We start from the raw sequence: 19,910 nt of genomic DNA, 5'->3' as shown, positions 1-19,910 counted from the left end.
CCCCCTTAAGTTAGGCAAGGATGTTGTCAACTCTCATAACAATCAACTTACTGCTGTAAGTTCTAGTCAGTGCTATAAAGCAATAATGAATAAAAATAAAAGGCCACCTGATTGCAAAGAAATAAATAAAATTATTTCTACATGAGTTGCCATGATTGTCTACATATAAAATCCCAAGAAGTCTGCAAAAATCTTGTCAAATTAATAAGTAATTTCAGCAAAGTTGCATTATACATCACCATATAAAATTAATTTAGCATAGATATTAGTAATGGAAACATGGAGACATTTTAAATAAAATATTTAAATCACTGAAAAACATGAGAAAATTTGGTATAAATTTAACAAATCATGCATAGGACTTGAATGTTGAAAAATGGAAAATGTTGATGAAAGAAATCAGTGAAGATCTAAATAAATGGAGAACCACAGTATGATCATGGATTGGACGACTTAAAATAGTGAGGGTGTCATTATCCCCAAACCAATATACTAGTTAAAGATAATTTCTATGAAAACCCCAGTAAGATTTTTTTCTGTAGATATGGGCAAGATTATTCTAAAATTTATACTGAGAGACAAAAAGACTAAAACAGCTTAAGGAATTTTTAAAAAATAAGAATAAAGTGGAAGAAATAAGTCTTCCCAATGTTAAGACCCCTTCTATAGGTACAGTATCAAGACTGTGCCATCCTGAAGCAGGGATAGGCCCATAGATCATCCTATGAGGCATACATGATTAAGAGATGTGTTGCTTAATTGTCAAATGTTTGCAGAATTTTGGACTAAGTTTCAGTTATTTGTTTCTAGTTTAATTCTATTGTGATCTGAGAACATAGTTTGTAAGCTTTCTCTTCTTTTAAATGTGTTAAGGTAGGGTAAAAGACGTGGAATAAAGTGCAGCTTGGTGGATATTTCATGTGAGCTTAAAAAGAATGTGCATTCTGCTGTTGCTATGGAATATTTTATAAATGTCACTTATATAATGTTGATTAATACCGCTGTTTGGATTCCAACATTTTTTTTACATAAGTGCAAAAGGAACTCAAAAAGGAAAAACAGACTTTTCAACAAATGTAGCTAGAGCAATGGAACATCATGTAGACAAAGAAAAATGAAGCGTGACCCAAACCTTACACTTTGTATAAAAATTAAAAGTGCACCGTGGACGTAAATATAAAATTTTAACTTATAAAAAGTTTAGAAAAAAACACAGAAAGTCTTGCAACCTATATGTATGACTAAGCCAAGGAGTCTTTTACTTGGTGCCAAAAGTACAGTTCATAGAAGGAAAGAATGATAAATGAGACTTCATCAAAATTAAATATTTTGCTTTTTGGAAGACTCTGTTAAGAAAAAAGGACAAGCTACGGCTGGGTTAAAATAGAGTCAAACACGTATCTGGCAAAAGGACTAATATCTAGGATGTATACAAAACTTATGAGACTCAACTTTAAGGAAATAAATGATCCAATTATTAACACATGGGCAAAAGATTAAAAGAGATACTTTACCAGAGGATATACAGATAGCAAATAAGCATAAGAAAATATATTTTTCATCATTAGTCATCATGAAAAAAAAATTAAAGCCACACTGAGATATCACTGCACACCTCTCAGAATTTCTAAAATATAAAAAGATGGCAATGCCAAACATTGGCAAGAATTAAGAGAAACTGTATTACCGATATGTTGTTTGTATGAATGTAAAATGGTACAGTTACTTGAAAACTGTTTAGCAGTTTCTTAAATGGCTAAATGAGCAACTACCTTATGATCCAACAAATGGATTCATGAGCATTTATTCCAGAGAAATGAAGACTTATGATTACTAACAACCTGCACCAAGACTTATTGCAACTTTATTTGCTGTAACTCCCAAACAGAAACAACCCAGATGTCATTCTTGATGGGAATGGTTAAACTGTAATATATCCATACTATGATATAATACTTAGCACTGAAAAGGAGTAGACTATTAAAACACTCAACAACCTAAGGAAATCTTCAAAGAATTATGCGGAGAGGAAGAAGCCAATCTCAAAGGTTATATACTATACGATTCCATTTATACCCTGTGTGTATATCATACATGCTATCTGATTCCGTTTATATCCTTGAAATGCCAAAGTAATAAAAATGGAGAACAGTTTAGGGATTAATGAGTGAGTGGGGGCAGGAGAAATGTGGGTGTGGCTATTAAGAGGCAGCACTGGCGGTCTTTGTAGAGATACAATGTTCTGTACCTTGACTGTATCAATGCGGATGTCCTGGTTGTTATATCTTACTATAGAATTGTGAGATGTTTTATGAAACTGGGTAAAGAGCATACAAGAGCTCCATATTACTAACAACAATAAATCTATAATCATCTTCAAATAAAAAGTTTAATAAAAATTAAAGAAGCTATTCACACCTACCTTCTCATTCACACAGTTCTATGATCTAAACAAACTCACACAGATTAAAATATACTTTCTTTATTATTTTATTTGTAATTGATATATTAATATGTGACAACATTTAATATTTTTATATATATGGCTCATATATTGTGGTATGACCATATCAAGCTAAGTATAAAAATATGCTTTCCTAATTTATATTCCTTTCTTAGTGTTTAATGGCAAATTCAGTTCATTACCATTTTGGCTACTTGCTGATTACACAAACAGAACTGTTTAAGGCCATTCTTACATCACATTCTTACATCAACAGAGGTGTGAAGTTTGCTTTTTGCCTAAAATTAAATACCAAAATATACCACATATTCTAGTAACACTACAGTTGTTAGGCTAAAACTTGCTCAAGAAATTTAAAGGTTTTATATAAACTGTATATTTCCATGTAAATATCAACTAAGTTCATCTAATACAATTCATCAAACATTTTTTAATTGCCCACTGTTTGCCAGAAACTCATGATATAATGGCAAATGACATGTGTTCTGTGTACTCAAGACACAATATTGTGGGAAGAGAATTAGGCATACAACACAGACACTTGGAGGAGTTACAAAAATGTACAGAGAGAGATTATCAGCTTCCCGAGAAGGGGTAGGGGAGACTTTAGTAAAGCGGGCCTATCTGGGTTGCATCATTAAGAATGACTTAGAAATGTTCTCTGTGAACACAGAGGGGAACTGAATTTTAGGAGAAATGGATGTCTCTTGGAAATTTACAAAAGCGTGAAGCAGCATATCAGTGATGATGACAGTGACAGCAATAGTAGTGGCAGTGGTGGTGGCAATGGTAATGGTAGAGATGACAGTGAGGGTCACCAGTGATGGTGGTGGTGGCAGTACTGGTTTTGGTGGCAATGTTGTGGGTGCTGTTGATGGTGGTGGCAGTTGGTGAAGGCAAGATTGTGGGTCGTGGCAACCTTGGTGGTGGTGGTGGTGGTGAAGGCAACATTGGTGTTTGCAGTACTGTCGTGATAGTGTCAGAGTCTGTGATAGTATCAGTGGTGATTGTGGTGGTGATGGTGGCAGTGGTGAAAATAAGGCAGATGGAAGTAGTGACAGGGATGGCAGTGATGTTGGCAGTAGCAGTGGTGGCGGTTGCAATGGCAGTGTTGTAGTCAGTAGCAGTGTTAGTGGCGGTGGCCATGTTGGTGGTAGTGAGTTTTGTTGGAGGTGTTGATAATGGTGTTGGAGATAATAGAACAGTGTTGCTGTGGTTCCTGTTTGTGGTGGTGTTAGTAGAATTCATGGTGATATTGGTGTTTGTTAATAGTATGGTTGGTTTTGGCAGTGGTGGAGGTGGTTGTGGTGACAATGTTGACAGTGGTGGTAGTGATGGTGGTTGTAGCAATGTTGTTGCTGGTTCTGGTGCTGGTGGTAGTAGTGGTAATGTTGACATTGTTGCTGGTGGTGATGGCAATGTTGATGTTGATGGTGGTGTTGTCAGTGGCAATGTTGTTAGTAATGGTGGCAGTGGCAGCAATATTGGTGGTGGTGGTGGTTGTGGTGGTGGCAATGCTGATGTTGTGGTGGTGGTGGTAGCAATGTTGATGTGGTTGTTGGTGGTGGTAGTGGCAATCCTGATGTTAATGGTGGTGATGGTGGTGGTAGTGTTGTTGCTGGTGTTGTTGCTGTTGGTAGTGGTGGTGGCAGTGTTGTTAGTGATGGTGAAAATGGTGGTGGTAGTCGTGGTAGGAATGGAGATGTCCATAAACTGGGAAATAACTTAGGACCAGATTGACATTCTCTATTATGGTTACAGAATGGAGGTTGTGGACAGCCAGGGGCTAACAGGTATCTTCCTAGGAAATGTCTTTAAAAAGACAGAATCGAAAGTGTATATAGTGGAGGGGGAGTGGAATAGCGAAGGTCAACAGTTTCTTACAATTTCCACAATATTCTCTATAAGAGTGATTGTATTTCTGAAGGCTTATCCAACTTTAAAATCTTGCTGCTATCTATCTCCATTTCTCCCCTTAAGTCAGGATGTGACCTTCAGCAAATGATTTAAGCTCATTGCCTACATGTTCTCATTCCTCAAATTAAAGCATCAGCCTCACTAATAATTCTCTTAGAAAGGATGACTACTCTTGTGCTCGAAGGAGACAAAAAGGCACACACTTTCATTATCAAGATAAAATACAAAGGGACTTCTCTTTTGGAAAATCAGGCTGATGAGAACTGTGGTCTGAAGGTCCCAAGGCTGCCGCAAAGAGGAGGAACCGGGTGTCTGTGGGCAGAAGGAAGAAAAGACAGTGCAATGTTTGGAAGTCCCTTACTATTTAAGGATTAAAAGTGGGAGAGAAAAAGAGCAAACAGATTCAGAGTGGTGTTATTAAGAGATCTTGGGAAGAAGAGAAAGCTAAAATTGCCTATTATTTAAAAACAGAAAGGACAAAGGAAGAAGTAACTGAAGAGAGTGATTATCTGCATCAAGACTCTGCTCTTTTCAAATTGCTTTCGCAAGCACCGTTATTCCTGAAAATGCCTTGCAAGTGGGATAGGTACGTAGAGAATCTAAATTCAGGAACCTGAAGAAACTTGTCCAGTGGTACAGAGCTAGTTGATGGTAGAGCTGAAGTGAAAAGTCTTGGCACATTGGAAAGAGCACAGACAGGGGTTGTTAGAGTTCTGAGGACACACTCCTGACTACCTACCTTTCAATTTCTTCACCAGAGAAGCTCACTTCTGAAGCAAGGGCAGGGCCCACCACAGACTTCTCTTCCTCGTACACTCAGAGAGTGGCATGAGGATGAAGCCTCCCCAGGAAGGAGGGGTCTCACCTCCCAGCCTGCCCTAGAAGGCTGCAGTAGTGGTAGCGGGGAAGAGAGGCCAGGCCTCCAGACATCCAAGCAGAGAAGGCTGAGGGGGAAAAGAAGAAGTGGGATGAACTGGTGTCTTCACCACTCCTTGCAGTGCAGCCAAGACTTGTCTGAAGACAAATGTTTTTCAAGTAACAGAGTGGCAATAAATAACCACTTAATTTTTCTTTTGTCATTAGCTTTTTTTCCTCCTTAACTTCAGAAGAACATTTTAGAAAACTCATATCTTCTGCGGTGATGAAACAATTAGATAACTGTTCATTGTTCCTTCCTGTTAATTTTTGGTTTAACACTATTTAAACTTAAAATGACATGTTCATATGAGTTCATTTTTATTTAAATATTATCCATCTAATTTTTTCATTGAGTGATATATGGAGTGATGTTTAATAAATTTTAATTAAAATTAATGCTGGACCAGGGCACTTGGATTAATAATTTTTTTTTTTTTTACGTCTCCATGTTGCTGCAGTTTTTAACCAAACAATAAAGTCATCAATATTTAAAACAAAACAAAACAGTAAGATAATCACTAAAATAATAAGGTAAGACAGGAATGTAGCAAATTACAAGAAAGCAAGCATGGATTTTATTTAAAGGTCAATTTACCAAAAGTAAAAAAAGGAACAAGGGGGAAAATAAATAGAATGGATTTCAAATGGCAACTATGGAATGAGGTGGAGAAAATATATCTAATCATGTCCATTATAAAATGAAGTTTACTAAATTGCCTTTAAAAAGACATAGGAATTTGTATTTAATTTCAAAATCAAACAAAGTGAAAAAATAAGAGGAAGTTTGTAAGAAAGTGATAAAGATTTATCGACAAGTAGAAACAAAGGAGCAGTGGTTCAATATTACCATCAGACAATGTGCTAAGGGCCATAGCCACCAAGAAGATGTGAGTCATTGATTTTACTACCTCATAATGAAATGTAAAACATGTAAATAATAAACAAACTATTGGAGAGTACAGGTTCTGGAAAAACGGAGTAGATGTACTTATCCTTATTCCTTCAATGAGATATAACCAAAAATCCTGGAGCCTGTACAATACAAACCTAAGAATACTCTAAAAGGTAGAAAGTAGAAGGACAGTTGACTGGGACCTCAGGATGCAAAGAGTAGCGGGATGGTAGCAGTGGAGCTGGGCGGAGAAACTGGACTCCTCCCCAAACTGCAGTAACAAGAAGCAGTTTGTTCCCCCAGTGGAGCTGTATCATTAGAGGCCTGCTGAAACAAAAGGCTTAGATAAGATCCAGCATCTTATAACATAATACCAAAAATGCCAGGTTATAGTTGAAAATCACTTGTCATACCAAGAAACTGAAAGTTCTTTAAGAGGCAATCAATAGACAACCACAGTGAAAACACACAAATGTTAGAATTATCTGACCAAAATTTTAAAGCAATCATCATAAAAAAGACTTCTGCGAGCAACTGAAAACACACTTGAAACAAATTAAAAATTAAAAATCATCTGAAAAAATAGCCTCAGCAAACAGATGATATAAAGAAGAACCAAATTAAACTTTTAGAACTGAAATGTGCAGTAACTAAAATATAACCTCATGGAGATAAGCATAGCAGCAGAATTCAGATGACAGGGGAAACTCGGAGATAGAGCAATAGGAATTACCCAGTCTGAACAAACACCTAAAAACATCGTGTATGAAATAAACAGAGCCTCTTCATCCTGGGATGAAAACCTAGGACCCGTGGGGTTATAAAGTAAAATACCTAATATTTGTATCATTGGAGGTCCAGAAAAAAAGAAAAAGAAGAAAATGGAGCTGAAAAAGTATTTGAATAAATAATGGCTGAAATTTTCCTAAATTTGACAACATATAAGATCCAAAAATCACAGCACACTTCAGAAAGTATAAACCCAAAGAAATCCATACCATGACATATTGTAGTAAAACTTTCTTAATGTGTACAGAGAGGGACACTGCCTAACAATGAAGATTAATCCACCAAGAAGACATAGCAATCCTCAAAGTGTATACGCACCAAACAACAAAGCTTAAAAATATGCAAAGTAAAAACTGAGAAACAAAAGGAGAAAGAATCAAATCCACAATGAACTGGATACTTCAACATCTGTCTCTCAACAATTGATAGACCAACCTGACAGAAAATCAGTGCATATATAGAACTCAATAACAACATTAACCAAAAGGAACTTACGAACATTTATAGAATACTCCACCCAACAAAATCAGAGTATACTTTATTTTCAATAGTCTACTCATCATAGAACAAATATAGACGGTATAATGGGTCACAGTAAAAAACCTTTACAAATTAAAAAATTGAAATCATATGGAGTTTTCTGACGATCAATGTAGAAACCAATAATAGAACAGTAACAGAATAATGTCAAATAATTAGAAACTAAACAACACACTTCTAAATAATGTATGTCTCAAAGAGGAAGTATCAAAGGCAAACAAAAATACATGGACATAAAACAAAAGACAAGATATAAAAATTGGGAAATCACAATGGATGCAATGCTCGTGGGAAATTTATAGTGCCAAATATTTACATGTTTTATACACTAGTCCAAGGCTTGAAGTGGCCTGATAAATGGCCAGGCCACCAGCTGCAGCCCACGAATCTGGTAGGTTCAGAGTTCTCCACATGCGGCAGGAATGTGGACTTAACTGCAGCAATTTCCACTGCAGCACGGGAGCAAAGGCTAGCAGTGGTGCACACAGACAATCAATCAATACCAATGATCAAATCCATACCAACTCCGAGGTGGGAGCTATGAAGATAGAGGTTTGTAGGGCCCCAAACGTGCCTGCCCATACTCCAGTTTGGGGAAGGGTTCTGGTATTGGCGACTCAAAACCAGAGAGCTGTTTCCTCTTGTCTTGGGGCCAGGGTTGTATTGACCACAGTTACCTGTGCACCAATATCTAAAGGGCTCAAGAAGTGCAACTTTCCCATTTCCCCATTAATTCTAACCTCGACATAGGATCTCCTGTCTCCCCAGGAGACACAGGAACCTTGGCTTGATCGACACCTTGTCTTGTTCATTTCTGAAAGTGAAGAAGTTTGGGCAAAAGCAGGTGGGCACTCTGACCTACCCCGAAGGCCACAGGATGGGCAGAAGGGACAGACCCTGCATCAATCACGGGGGCTGCCAAAGGCCAGTTCTGAACTCACCTGTCAGGATTTGAGCACACGCTTTCTGGGGTGGCAAAGGGTGTGGGGAGCCAGTGGGCAGAGGCCAGGGTGTGGACAGCTGTTTTTCAGTCAGGACTGTCAGGGTGGTGCAAGGCGGTCGCTCAGAAGGCCATGGTGGCAGTGCTTGTGTTTTGTTTTCCTGGCAGAGGCTGCTGTCAGCACGCTGTGAAGAAGGGTTTGCAGTGGTGCATCCCACGTCATGCACTCTTCCCTGCTAACTTTAGGAGGATTGCCTCTGGAGGGGACTAACTCTAATGGGCAGCTGAGCAAAGTGACCAAAGGGCTCCATACTCTATTTCTTGTGAAATTTTAACAACTTGCTGCATTAAAAGGTGTTTATAGGTTCCAAGACCTGCTTAGAGTGCCTCAGCTTATAAGAGCCTCCAATTATCTTGGGTCCCATTGTCAGAGTGCCATAACTCTGGCTGGCAGCTGTTTCCCTAACCTTCTCTGAACCCCTCTATTGGATCCCTGATCTGGCCCACTAGGGGAGATTACCCGGGGAACTGGGGCTAAAAGACCTACCCCTCCATCTCAGAGCCAAAAGGCTTATATAAACAATCTGCTGGCATCCTCCAAAAATGCCATGGCTTCTGCTAGGATGGCATGAGACCCTAAGACCCACTGGCCTGGCTGGCAAAGTGCCCCAGGGGATCCTCTAGCACCTTCCAAGACCCACTGGCAAAACAACCTGTGGGACTCTCAAACTTTTGCAAAGGATCAACCCTCTAGAGTACCCCGTGTTCTCTACTAGAGCCTCCCAAAGCTGCCCATGGAATCCTCAGGCTTTCTGCTCTTCCAGAATGGCATTGTGTTGTGCTTAACTGACTACTCTGCTTAATGTGCCACTTTGTCAGGGGCTGAGCTGAACTGGAGAGAGCTGAGAAGCCAGGTGTCAGAGCAGCCAATTAGGACAACGCACAAGTAAAATTAACAGCCAAGTGTTCAAGCATGCATGGTGACAGTGTAAGCAACAGACGAAACTGGAGAAAGCACAGCTACCGCCTGTTCTATTGTCCCCAAAGGAAAGTTGCCAGTCGAGGGTGGCATCAGTTTTCTATCAGACATGAGGACTATCTCCCTGCCACGGGATATCCCAAACAAAAGGCTCCTGCATTTTACAGGCCTGGAGGTCTGGAGAAGAAAGAGGTGGAAGACCTAGGAGTGGTAAAGAACTTAGTACTGTCTCAGAGGAGAGAATAAGTGTCCTCAAGGTGCACCCTTCCTTCCCTCATAAGGAAATCTCAGCAGAAGCCCCAGAATCAGAGGCGTCTGAGTAGAAGCACCCAGGTTAGGAATGTACATCTGTGTAAGGGCAGTGCCAGCCAGGGACTCCTTGGCTGCAACTCCCTTCAGGGACTGCAGTGCACTGGCGTGCTCCAGCTCTGGTGTGGGGAGGACAGGTAAAGCCTGGTAATGGCCTGTGGTCAGGCCTGAAAAGTCACGCACAGATCGTTTAACCAGGAGCTGGACTCCTCACGAGAAAAAAGGAATGTAAACCAAAACAAGGAGAAATAACAAAGATAAGAGCAAATCAATTAAAATTAAAATTAAAACAGGAAAAAACATGGAAATCAATGAATTAAAGTGCTAATTATTTGAAAAGATCACTAAAATTGACAAGCCTATAGCAACTGAGACAATGATAAACAGAGAAAAGATACAAATTACCAATATCAGGAATGAAGCAGGTGATAGCTCTATAAACCCTGCACACTTCAAAATGAAAATAATGGAACACTATGATCCGTTTGCACATATAAATCTGAAAATGTAGATGAAATTGAATGATTCCTCAACGTCACATCAAACTATCACAATTCACCCAATAAAATAAACAGCTCTATAACTGTCAAGACAATCGAATGTATAATTAAAATAGTTTTCAGAAAAAAATCTATATGGTTTTATAAAACAAAATATACCAAATAGTCAAAGAATTAACACCAAATCTACATAAATCTTTTCTAGAAAATAAGAGATATCACTTTACAATGCATGCTATGTAGCCAGTAGTACACTGGTAACGAAACCAGACAAAGATTAGGGAAAAAAAAAAAAAAGACAGAGGAAAATACATACCAATATTTCATTTGAATTTATGTGCAAAAATCTTCAAAAAAATAATAGAAAACCCAATGAAACAAAGTGAAAGAAAATATAACACACCGTGACCAAGTAAGTTGAATTTCAGGGATGCAAGGCTGATTCAGCATTCAAAAATCAAACACTGTGATCCCCCAAATCCACAAGCTAAAAGGAGAGCCATCCTATAATCATATCGATCCACGCACAGGAGGATTTTACAAAATCTAACATCCATTCATGATTGCAGCAACTCTCAGCAAACTAGGAATAGAGGGGAATATCCTCAACTTGATGAAGACAATCTACAAAAGAACTACAACTTGCATCATGTTTCATGGTGAAGATTAAAGGCACTTTCCATGTTAAGTTGAGAACAAGCCAAGGATCTCTGCTATCAATCAATGAATTGAAGTGTTAGTTCTCACTGCTGCCACTCAACATAATACTGGGAGTTCTCGCCAGCACAATATGGCAGGAAAAGGAAACAGAAGCCATGCAGTTTGGAAAGGAAAAAAAATTAAACTTTCCTATTTGCAGATGACCTGATGGTCTAACAGAAAATCCCGGGCCAGGCGCGGTGGCTCAAGCCTGTAATCCCAGCACTTTGGGAGGCCCAGGTGGGTGGATCACGAGGTCAGGAGATCGAGACCATCCTGGCTAACACGATGAAACCCCGTCTCTACTAAAAATACAAAAAACTAGCCGGGCGAGGTGGTGACCCCTGTAGTCCCAGCTACTCGGGAGGCTGAGGCAGGAGAATGGCGGGAACCCGGGAGGCGGAGCTTTCAGTGAGCTGAGATCCGGCCACTGCACTCCAGCCCAGGCTACAGAGCAAGACTCCGTCTCAAAAAAAAAAAAAAAAGAAAGAAAAGAAAATCCCAACAATTCTACAAACTCCTGGAACTAATAAGGGAGTTCGGTAAGTTTATAAGACACAAAGTCAAAAATATCAAAATCAACTATAGTTTTATATACTGACGACGAACAGGCTGAAACAAGTTAAAAATATAATACGGTTTATAATTGCTCAATAAAATAAATATTTAGGTATAAGTGTATCAAAACATATAGAGGACTTACATCCTGAAAAGTATAAAATACTGATGAAACTAATCACATAAGATTAAAAGAAATGAAGAGATATCTGTGTTCATATTAATTGAACTTTATTAAAACTTCTTCTTCAAACAACCCTGCTAAGAGGATGAAAAGACCAGTTACCAACTAAGTGAAAATATTTGCAAGCCACATATGTAGCAAAGGACTCAGATCAAGGTTGTAAGAAGAAACTCAACATTAAACAATCCAGTCAGAAAATAGGCAAAAGATATGTAGAGACGCTTCACCTAAGGGGATATTCAGATGACAAATGAGCACCTGAAGCGATGTCCAACATCACTAGTCATTAAGGAAATGCAAATGAAGACCACAGTGGTATACCAGTATACATCCCTTAGAACAGCTGAAATAAAAACTAGTGGCAATACTCAATACTGCTGAGGCTGTGAAGGAACGGTATTTCTCACATATTTGTTTGAAATGTGAATTGGTATAGTCGTTCTGGAAAAAAGTTTACAGTCCGGCAATATCTTTGTAAACTAAACCTACTCATTGCTGAATTAAAGAGGTTAAATCAAAATTAACAAAAAATGACACTCTTACAATTTCCTAGAAAGAAAATCACATTCACACTAGCAGAAAGGATTACAAGCTATGTGAAATACAAACCTCCCACTCAATGTACAAGACACTTCTGAAAACAAAAAATTGTGCCAAAAATAGGAAAATAGGAAAATATTTGAACAAACAAAAACCACAGTTTCTGACTGCGAAAGGTCTACATTACAGTCACTGGCTCCTCTCAACCTACACACCCATTCCCAATCAGAACCCAAAGACACACGTTTAGTTCCAAATAATGGAGTGAGACCATGCATTTATGTCTCCCCCCACCCCTCCATTTCACGTAAATGATAGTAAAGCAACAAGAAGATATGCGAAGGCACTGGCAGAAGACAGAATTTAAACTCAACAAGACAGGAGGTAGAAGAGGTTCACAGGTGAAGCAGTGTTACTTAGCTGCAGTTGGAAGCTGAGGAAGTAACAGGCCACTGCAGAGCGCCAGCTGGCCTTGCTCAACCATGAGGCGTCCTGGATTTACAGGCTGTAAGTTAATGGAGGATTGGAGAGATCTGTTGCTGCGAAGTGGACCATTAAGTTCTGTCTATGCAGAAATGGATCCCCATTCCCACACCATTGTTACAGGAGTTCTTGTCCTGCGTCCGGGAAGACTGAGGTAGCCAGATAAGTGAAGGGTGAAGAATGTGAGTTTTAATGTTAGAAGGGCTCAAGGAAGTGGCAGTTCCTCTCTGTAGGCAGATAGTCCAATCCAGCGTTCAGCATCCTAACAGAGACCTCCCTAGAAACGGTCTTTCAACCATCTCTGCAGGAAAGGTATTCCCACCTCTGAAGCTCTCTCAAGTTCGCAGCAGAAAAGGTACCGCTCTGCAGCTCGTCGTGCCACCCCGATCTTCCAGTCCCGTCCTCTCTCCACCCTCTTGCTGTCCTCTGCCCTGCTCTGGCAGGGCCCAGGGCTTTTATGGAACACAAAGGGGCGGAAGTGTGTGCTGATTGGTCTATGGGCAGCCATGGGCGGGCCAGAAGAGGCACTACGAGTTCCCTCTCCAGTCCGCGGAACTGGAAGCCCAGCCCCCAGCCTTCCGCCCTTCCCCCGCTGAGGGTGGGGCCTTATTGGGAACCCCGCCCGCTTTCCGCCCTGGAATCAATCCTCCTCCTGCTGTCGTCCATGGCCCTGCGGCTTGGCTCCAACCCTGCTCGGAGATAGGAGTGGGTGCTGGGCCTGAGAGAGACCACGCAATGGGAGCAGACATCCCTGAGCCTCCAGGGCCGGCAGCTGGAGTTGGGAAGGGGGGTCCTTCCTGGGGCGCCCGAGGGTGCAGGCTGCAGAGGACGCCTCCAGTCCTGCGCCTGGGAGGGCGACCGCAGCTGCACCGCCATCTCGGAAGGGGCAAGGCTCCCGTTCGTCCCCGACTCCTGCCTGCTTCCTGGAGCCAGAGGCTCGGATCTGCAGCGGCAGGCTCCACGGCTGCAGCTGCACCTGGGAGGGCAGATCCTGCCTATTCCCAGCTCCCTCAAGAGCACAGGGAGGCTCAGATCCACATCTGTAGGTTGGGTGGCTGTAGCCCCGCCCAGGAGCGCTCTGGCTGGCTCCGTAGAGCAGGAGGCCCGGTCTGCAGCTGTGGTTTGGGCACCTGCAGCTGCCCGGGAACTCTCGTCCCACCTCAGAAGGGGCCGGCTCCCACCAGCTCCGTGGAGTGTGCTGCCCCAGAGGCACTTCCATGCTGCAGCTTGGCATGACAGCGTTATCCACAAAGCAACACGGACACGCCGGAGTCTCAGCAGTCAGACTCATTCTCTGCAGGCAGAAAGGCAGAGAGTTCTAAAAGATTTGAACCTGAAGGAGAACTGGAGTGCCTGATGCAGTCATTAGAAGACTGCAAACAAGCATTAAATCTCCTGGCCCTGCCTTCTCCTCCACTCCTAAGACTGGCTGGGACCTCACCAGCTCATTCCTACGTAAAAGCCTCTAGTAGACAATATCTAGCCATGGGCACTCACCCAGGCTTCTCATGGCACCCCTCTTAAACATCAATTGAAGCATAATGACCAAGGAAACCAGATATTTAAGGAAAGACTACTGATGGACTCCAAGGCTAGAACTGCGGTTGCACATAGAAGACATTGGATAAATATTTCCTGAATGAATGACTGGCCACAAGATAAATAACGAAGACTCACAATGGAGGGAACAGATAATTCCGGAAATGAAAAATATGTTAACATCTTAAAAAAAAAAAATGGCTGGGGGCGGTGGCTCACGCCTGTAATCCCAGCACTTTGGGAGGCCAAGGCAGGCCGATCACGAGGTCAGGAGATCGAGACCATCGTGGTTAACACGGTGAAACCCCGTCTGTACTAAAAATAAAAAAAATTAGCCGGGCGAGGTGGCGGCACCTGTAGTCCCAGCTACTCGGGAAGCTGAGGCAGGAGAATGGCGTAAACCTGGGAGGCGGAGCTTGCAGTGAGCCGAGATCCAGCCACTGCACTCCAGCCTGGGCGACAGAGCGAGATTCCGTCTCCAAAAAAAAAAAAAAAAAAACACTCTTGTATCCTCGATGAAATTTAAAACTGTAATGTCTCATAAAACAGAAACAGGCTACTTAAAGAAAAAGACAGACAGTGGTGGGAGGAGCTCTTAAAAATTAAAAAAATACGATCTTCCATCCCCCCCAAAAAGGGAGTTTAAAGATAAAATGAAGGAGAGTGAGCAAAATATTGAACAAATGACAAGGAGACAAAATGCATTACAAAGGCCAAATTGAGGAGTCACTATGGGCACATAGTCCATTTTTTCTGGTGGTGGTCTTGAGCGGTTGAGGAGTGTGCTCAACGGCAAGGCCCTATCCACATTCTGGAGAGGGCACGTGCATGCACACACACAACACACATGCACTGCACACACACACACATGCACATGTGCACACACATGTTCCTGCACACACATACGGCCTGCACACACATGCACTGCACTGGCAACACCCCCATCTGGCTTCTTTCTTTTGCCCTCACTGTTGACCACCAGATTCCTACACTCCCGTGATCTCAAATGCACCCTGGTGTGGTCTCCCGGTAACTCGGCCGCAGCACATGCACACCAATTGTGTATGTGGAGATGTTACCAGTGGCCAGTGAGCACATGGAGATGTGCCCAGCACACAGCTGCTCCTGCTTCACGTGATTCAAAAATTAATTACAGATGTAATTAATTTAGATGAGGTCATTCTGGGGTAGGGTAGTCCCTAGTCCTGTTGGCTTAGATGTCTTTACAGAAAGGGGGGATTTTGGACCCAGGGACACATACAGGAGAAAATTATGTAGAGTGCAGTTGTGCTGCCACAGGCCAAGCAGCTACCAGAAGCTTAGGAGGAGGTCTGATCAAATGTGACAAAATGTGACAAAAATGGTCCATCACTGATTTAAGAAGCTGGATGTCTGCAGTCAGTTTTTAGTTAAAATGTAGGTGATCTTATTCAACCCCCAAAACAGCATTCCTAATGCACTTCCACCTTCCCTTAAACATCTTTGTATTTAGTCCAAGCCCAGGATCACTCAAGGTCCAAGGGACAGCTGCCAAGTTTCTGGATTTCCATGTGGAAAAAAACGTATTTTGACCCTTTGACCATTATCAGAAATTAATTTGAAATATATTATAGTGCTACATGTGAGAGTTAAAGTGATAAATTTCTAGAGGAAGAAATTTTTTCAATGTCTTCATAGTCTTGGGGAAGGAGAAGATTTCTTAGAAAAGATGCAAAAACATTCTAACCAAAAATTAAAATCAAATAAAGCTGACTTCATCAAAATTCAAAATTGTGCTTATCAAATACATTAAGCAAGTGAAAAGACATGTTTACACTGAGAGAAAATATTTGTAATAAATGCAGCTAATAAAAGAGTATATAAAAATCACATAAATCAATGAAAACACAAAACTGAATTAAAAATTAGAAAAGTATTTGAACAGATACTTCACAAAAGAACATGTCCATAGGACCAATGAATGTACGATTAGGTGATTGCATTCATTAATCATCAGGAAAATGCAAATGACCAAAATAAAAAATATGGACAGTCTAAATGTTATCAAGAATGGAGCTTTGGGGATTGTACAAGGACTTTGGAAAATGATAGTTTCTAACAAAAACCAGTTCTTACCCTGTGTCACAGCAACTCTACTTCTAGCTATACTCCTGTAGTAGTCTCCTAGGGCTGCCATGACAAAGTACCACAGACCGGGAGGCTTAAACAGTCTGTGGCTTAAACAGTCCTGGAGGCCACACGTTGGAGATCAAGGTGACGTTGAGGCTATCCTCCTTCTGAAGGAATGTGGAAAGGATCATCCTGACCTCCTCCTAAGCTTCTGGTAGTTCCTTGGCCTGTGGCAGGACAACTACAATCTAAATAATATTCTGTTTTATGTGTGTCTCTGTCCAAACACCCCCCTTTCTATAAGGACATTCAATCCAGTAGGATTAGGGACTACCCTACTCCAGTAAATTAAATACATCTGTACAGCCCCTATTCCCAAATAAGGTTACATTCTGAGATAGTAGGGGTTTGGACTTCAAAATATGAACACTTTGGGAGACACAATTCAAGCTGTAACAGTACTCAACAGAAATGAGTGTGTATTGTCCACCAAAAGTCACAAGCCAAAATGTTAATGGCTATTTAATTCATAGTAGTCAAAACTGAAAATAAACCAAATGCACAACCAAGAGAGAATGGGTCAACAACACGTCATATATCCATACATTGGAGTATGTATTCATACAATGGAGTACCACACGGCAATGAAAGCAAAGCAAAGTGATTGCTATGCTCAACAATGCGGATAATGCTCAGAAACATTGAGCCAAATAAGCAGACACAATAGTGTATGCACACTGATTCCCTTTATATAAAGTTTATATTAACTATGAATGCTTATATCCAGAATCCATGAGGATAGAAGTCAGAGGAGTGATGAACTATTGTGGTGAAGGTGGGAGTGAGGGAGTAGGTATTGACCAGGAGGGGTGTGATAAAATTTCCTAGGGAGATGAAATGTTTCATGTCTTCATTTGAGGACTGATCACTCAGGAATACATGTAAAATTGATCAAGATGTACAATATGTACAAGATATAAAATATGTGTGTTTTACTGTGTATATTATGTCTAGGAAAGACTATAAGAAAAATAATAAAAATATACTGGTGATTAGTAGGTTTCAATACAAAGCCTTTGCCTTTTCTGTACAATTTCATTAAAATGTTGACAAAAAAAGGGTTCATTAGAAGGATGCTTAATAAAATCTACCCTGCAGGGGCTGATTGATCCATAGCCTCCAGGTCTAGCCAGCATAAGGCCAGGGACACATTCTCTTATGTGCTCATGCTGCAGCCTCTGAACAAATAAAACCTAGTGATGATTGGTTAGCTGTATCATCTCTCAAGGGTCCACTTTCATCTGAAGCTTATGTACACTACATGAGTAGGGTTCTCTAGAGAAGCAGAACCTACATATCTATATCTATTGATATAGATATAGGGGTGTGTGCATACATATATATATGTAGTATATGTGTGTGTGTATGTGTATATATATACACATTTCACATACATGCATACATACATACATATATATAAGGAAATTTATTGTAGGAATTTGCTCTTGTGGTTACGGAAGCTGAGAAATTCCATGGTCTGCCATCTGCAAGCTGAATAACTAGATAAGCTGGTGGTATAATTTAGTCCACACCAGAAGGCCTGAGAATCAGGGCTCAACAGTTCAAGTCTTCTTCTGAGTCCACAAACTGGAGAAACAGAAGTTTTGATCCCCCAGGACAGGAGCAGGTGGATGTCCTAAATCAAGAAAAGAGAGAGCAAATTCGCCCTTCCTCCTTTTTGTTCTATCCTAGCCCTCAATACGTTGAAAGGTGTTAACCCACCCTGGGGAGGACAGATCTCCTTTACTGACTCTGCTGATTCAAATGTGAATCTCTTTGAGTAACACCTTCACAGATTTACCCAGAAATAACATTTTACCAGCTGTCTGGGTATTCCGTGACCCAGTCAAGTAGACGCATAAAATTAACCATCACTGTGAGCAAAGACAGGAGGGAGACAGAGGAAACTGGAGAGAAAGATCGACGTGGATATCCGTGTGTGGATGCACAGGAGAGAGTCCATTCTCCGGGCAGGAGGCAAGTCCTCCTGCTAAGGCAGCTGACATCTGTCAGTTTTTCAGGAAAGCACATGTTAGGACTCTGGCTTGAGTCAGGACCATCCACAGTATTAACAGAAGAGTGAAATAACGGACCTTAATATTGAAAATACTTGAATTTCTCTCCTGCAATTTATTACTCTTCTCTGGTTTCTGTTTGAGAAAATAAAGAGTATGGCTATCCATTTTCTAAAGAGTACATTCATGGCACACAGAATCATTTTTCATAAAGGATTAAGAGAAATAGTATCACATACCCAGAAAATCTGATTGTTTGAGATGCGTATGTGATTTTCTACGTGAATAGGGCACAGCTACATTCTGAAGAGGGATTGTGGAGGCCCCTTAGATAAGCCAGTCAGTAGGAGATGCAACCTCAGGTCCCCATCCCGCGGGAGACAAAGGGGCTATTTAGAAGCCATCTGGTTCAACGTTGGCTGTAAAGCAGGTTCTTTCTCCAGGGGTGCTATGCAGCGCACGTGCCTCTGATTGAGGATGAGCCTGCAGCCACCCTGACTGGTGAGTCCTGGTTCAGTCGTCATGATGTTAGAGGACCCTCCATCCCTCAGAGCCAAAGTCACCCAGCCCTGGGTCCTAGTTAAGCCCCCTGATGCTAGTGCCTCTTTGTTGTGATGATGCTGGTTCCACCCTTCGCCTCTCCTCACCCCAGACACATTCTCCAGCCCCCTCTTCCTGCTCTGCATCTCCAGAGGCTGATACACAGACACTGTGTCACCTGGGCTTCTCGCCCACTGGTTCCAAGTGGATTCAGCCACGGACAGCAGCAGCAGGAGACTGGTGGGCAGGAGGAGAAAGAGCTCCAAGTATCTTTCCTCCTCACTCCCCGTCCGGCTGCTGCATCTTGGATAGTAGCCCTGTACTTCCCTTTGCTTGCAGCAGCCTGTCCTCCACATGTTCAACCCTCCCTGTGGAAAAATTGACACTCATCAGGATCCTAGAGAGTCCTGGGCCCCTGAGCATTCCATTAAGCCACCCTCTCATGCCTCCTGGCTAGTAGCAACCCAATTCTCCCCTACTTCTCCGGCTACCTGGAGATTCACTTCTTCATAATATCTTTACTCTCCCAGTTTAAAGATAAGTCAATGATTTACCACTGAAACAAGAAATACAATACAAGTTGAGTTATTCAGATTTCACTTTTTCTCCAGCTAATATACCACCAGGCCCCGTTAAAAAAAAAATCTGAACCCTTTGCTTGTTCACTACCTGTTTCCCCTCATTTTCCCTCATTTAAGGATAGGCTCCACAGGATAAGGATTGTTTATTTCATTCTCCACTGTGTCTCCAGGGCCTAGAACAACAATGTATAGCACAAAGTAAACACTCGACACATATTTGTAGAATAAATAGATGAATGAATAAGTGAATAAGAGTATAAATGAATAAGACAGCATCAAATATTTTAGGTCTATTCTGCTAGTGACACAGGAAATAACTCCACTCCCTTTTACTAAAAGTACCGTTACATGAAA

Source organism: Macaca nemestrina, chromosome 11, assembly GCF_043159975.1.
Source record: "Macaca nemestrina isolate mMacNem1 chromosome 11, mMacNem.hap1, whole genome shotgun sequence".
In the NCBI taxonomy this organism is placed as follows: domain Eukaryota; kingdom Metazoa; phylum Chordata; class Mammalia; order Primates; family Cercopithecidae; genus Macaca; species Macaca nemestrina.
Note: the sequence above shows the minus strand (reverse complement) of the source record.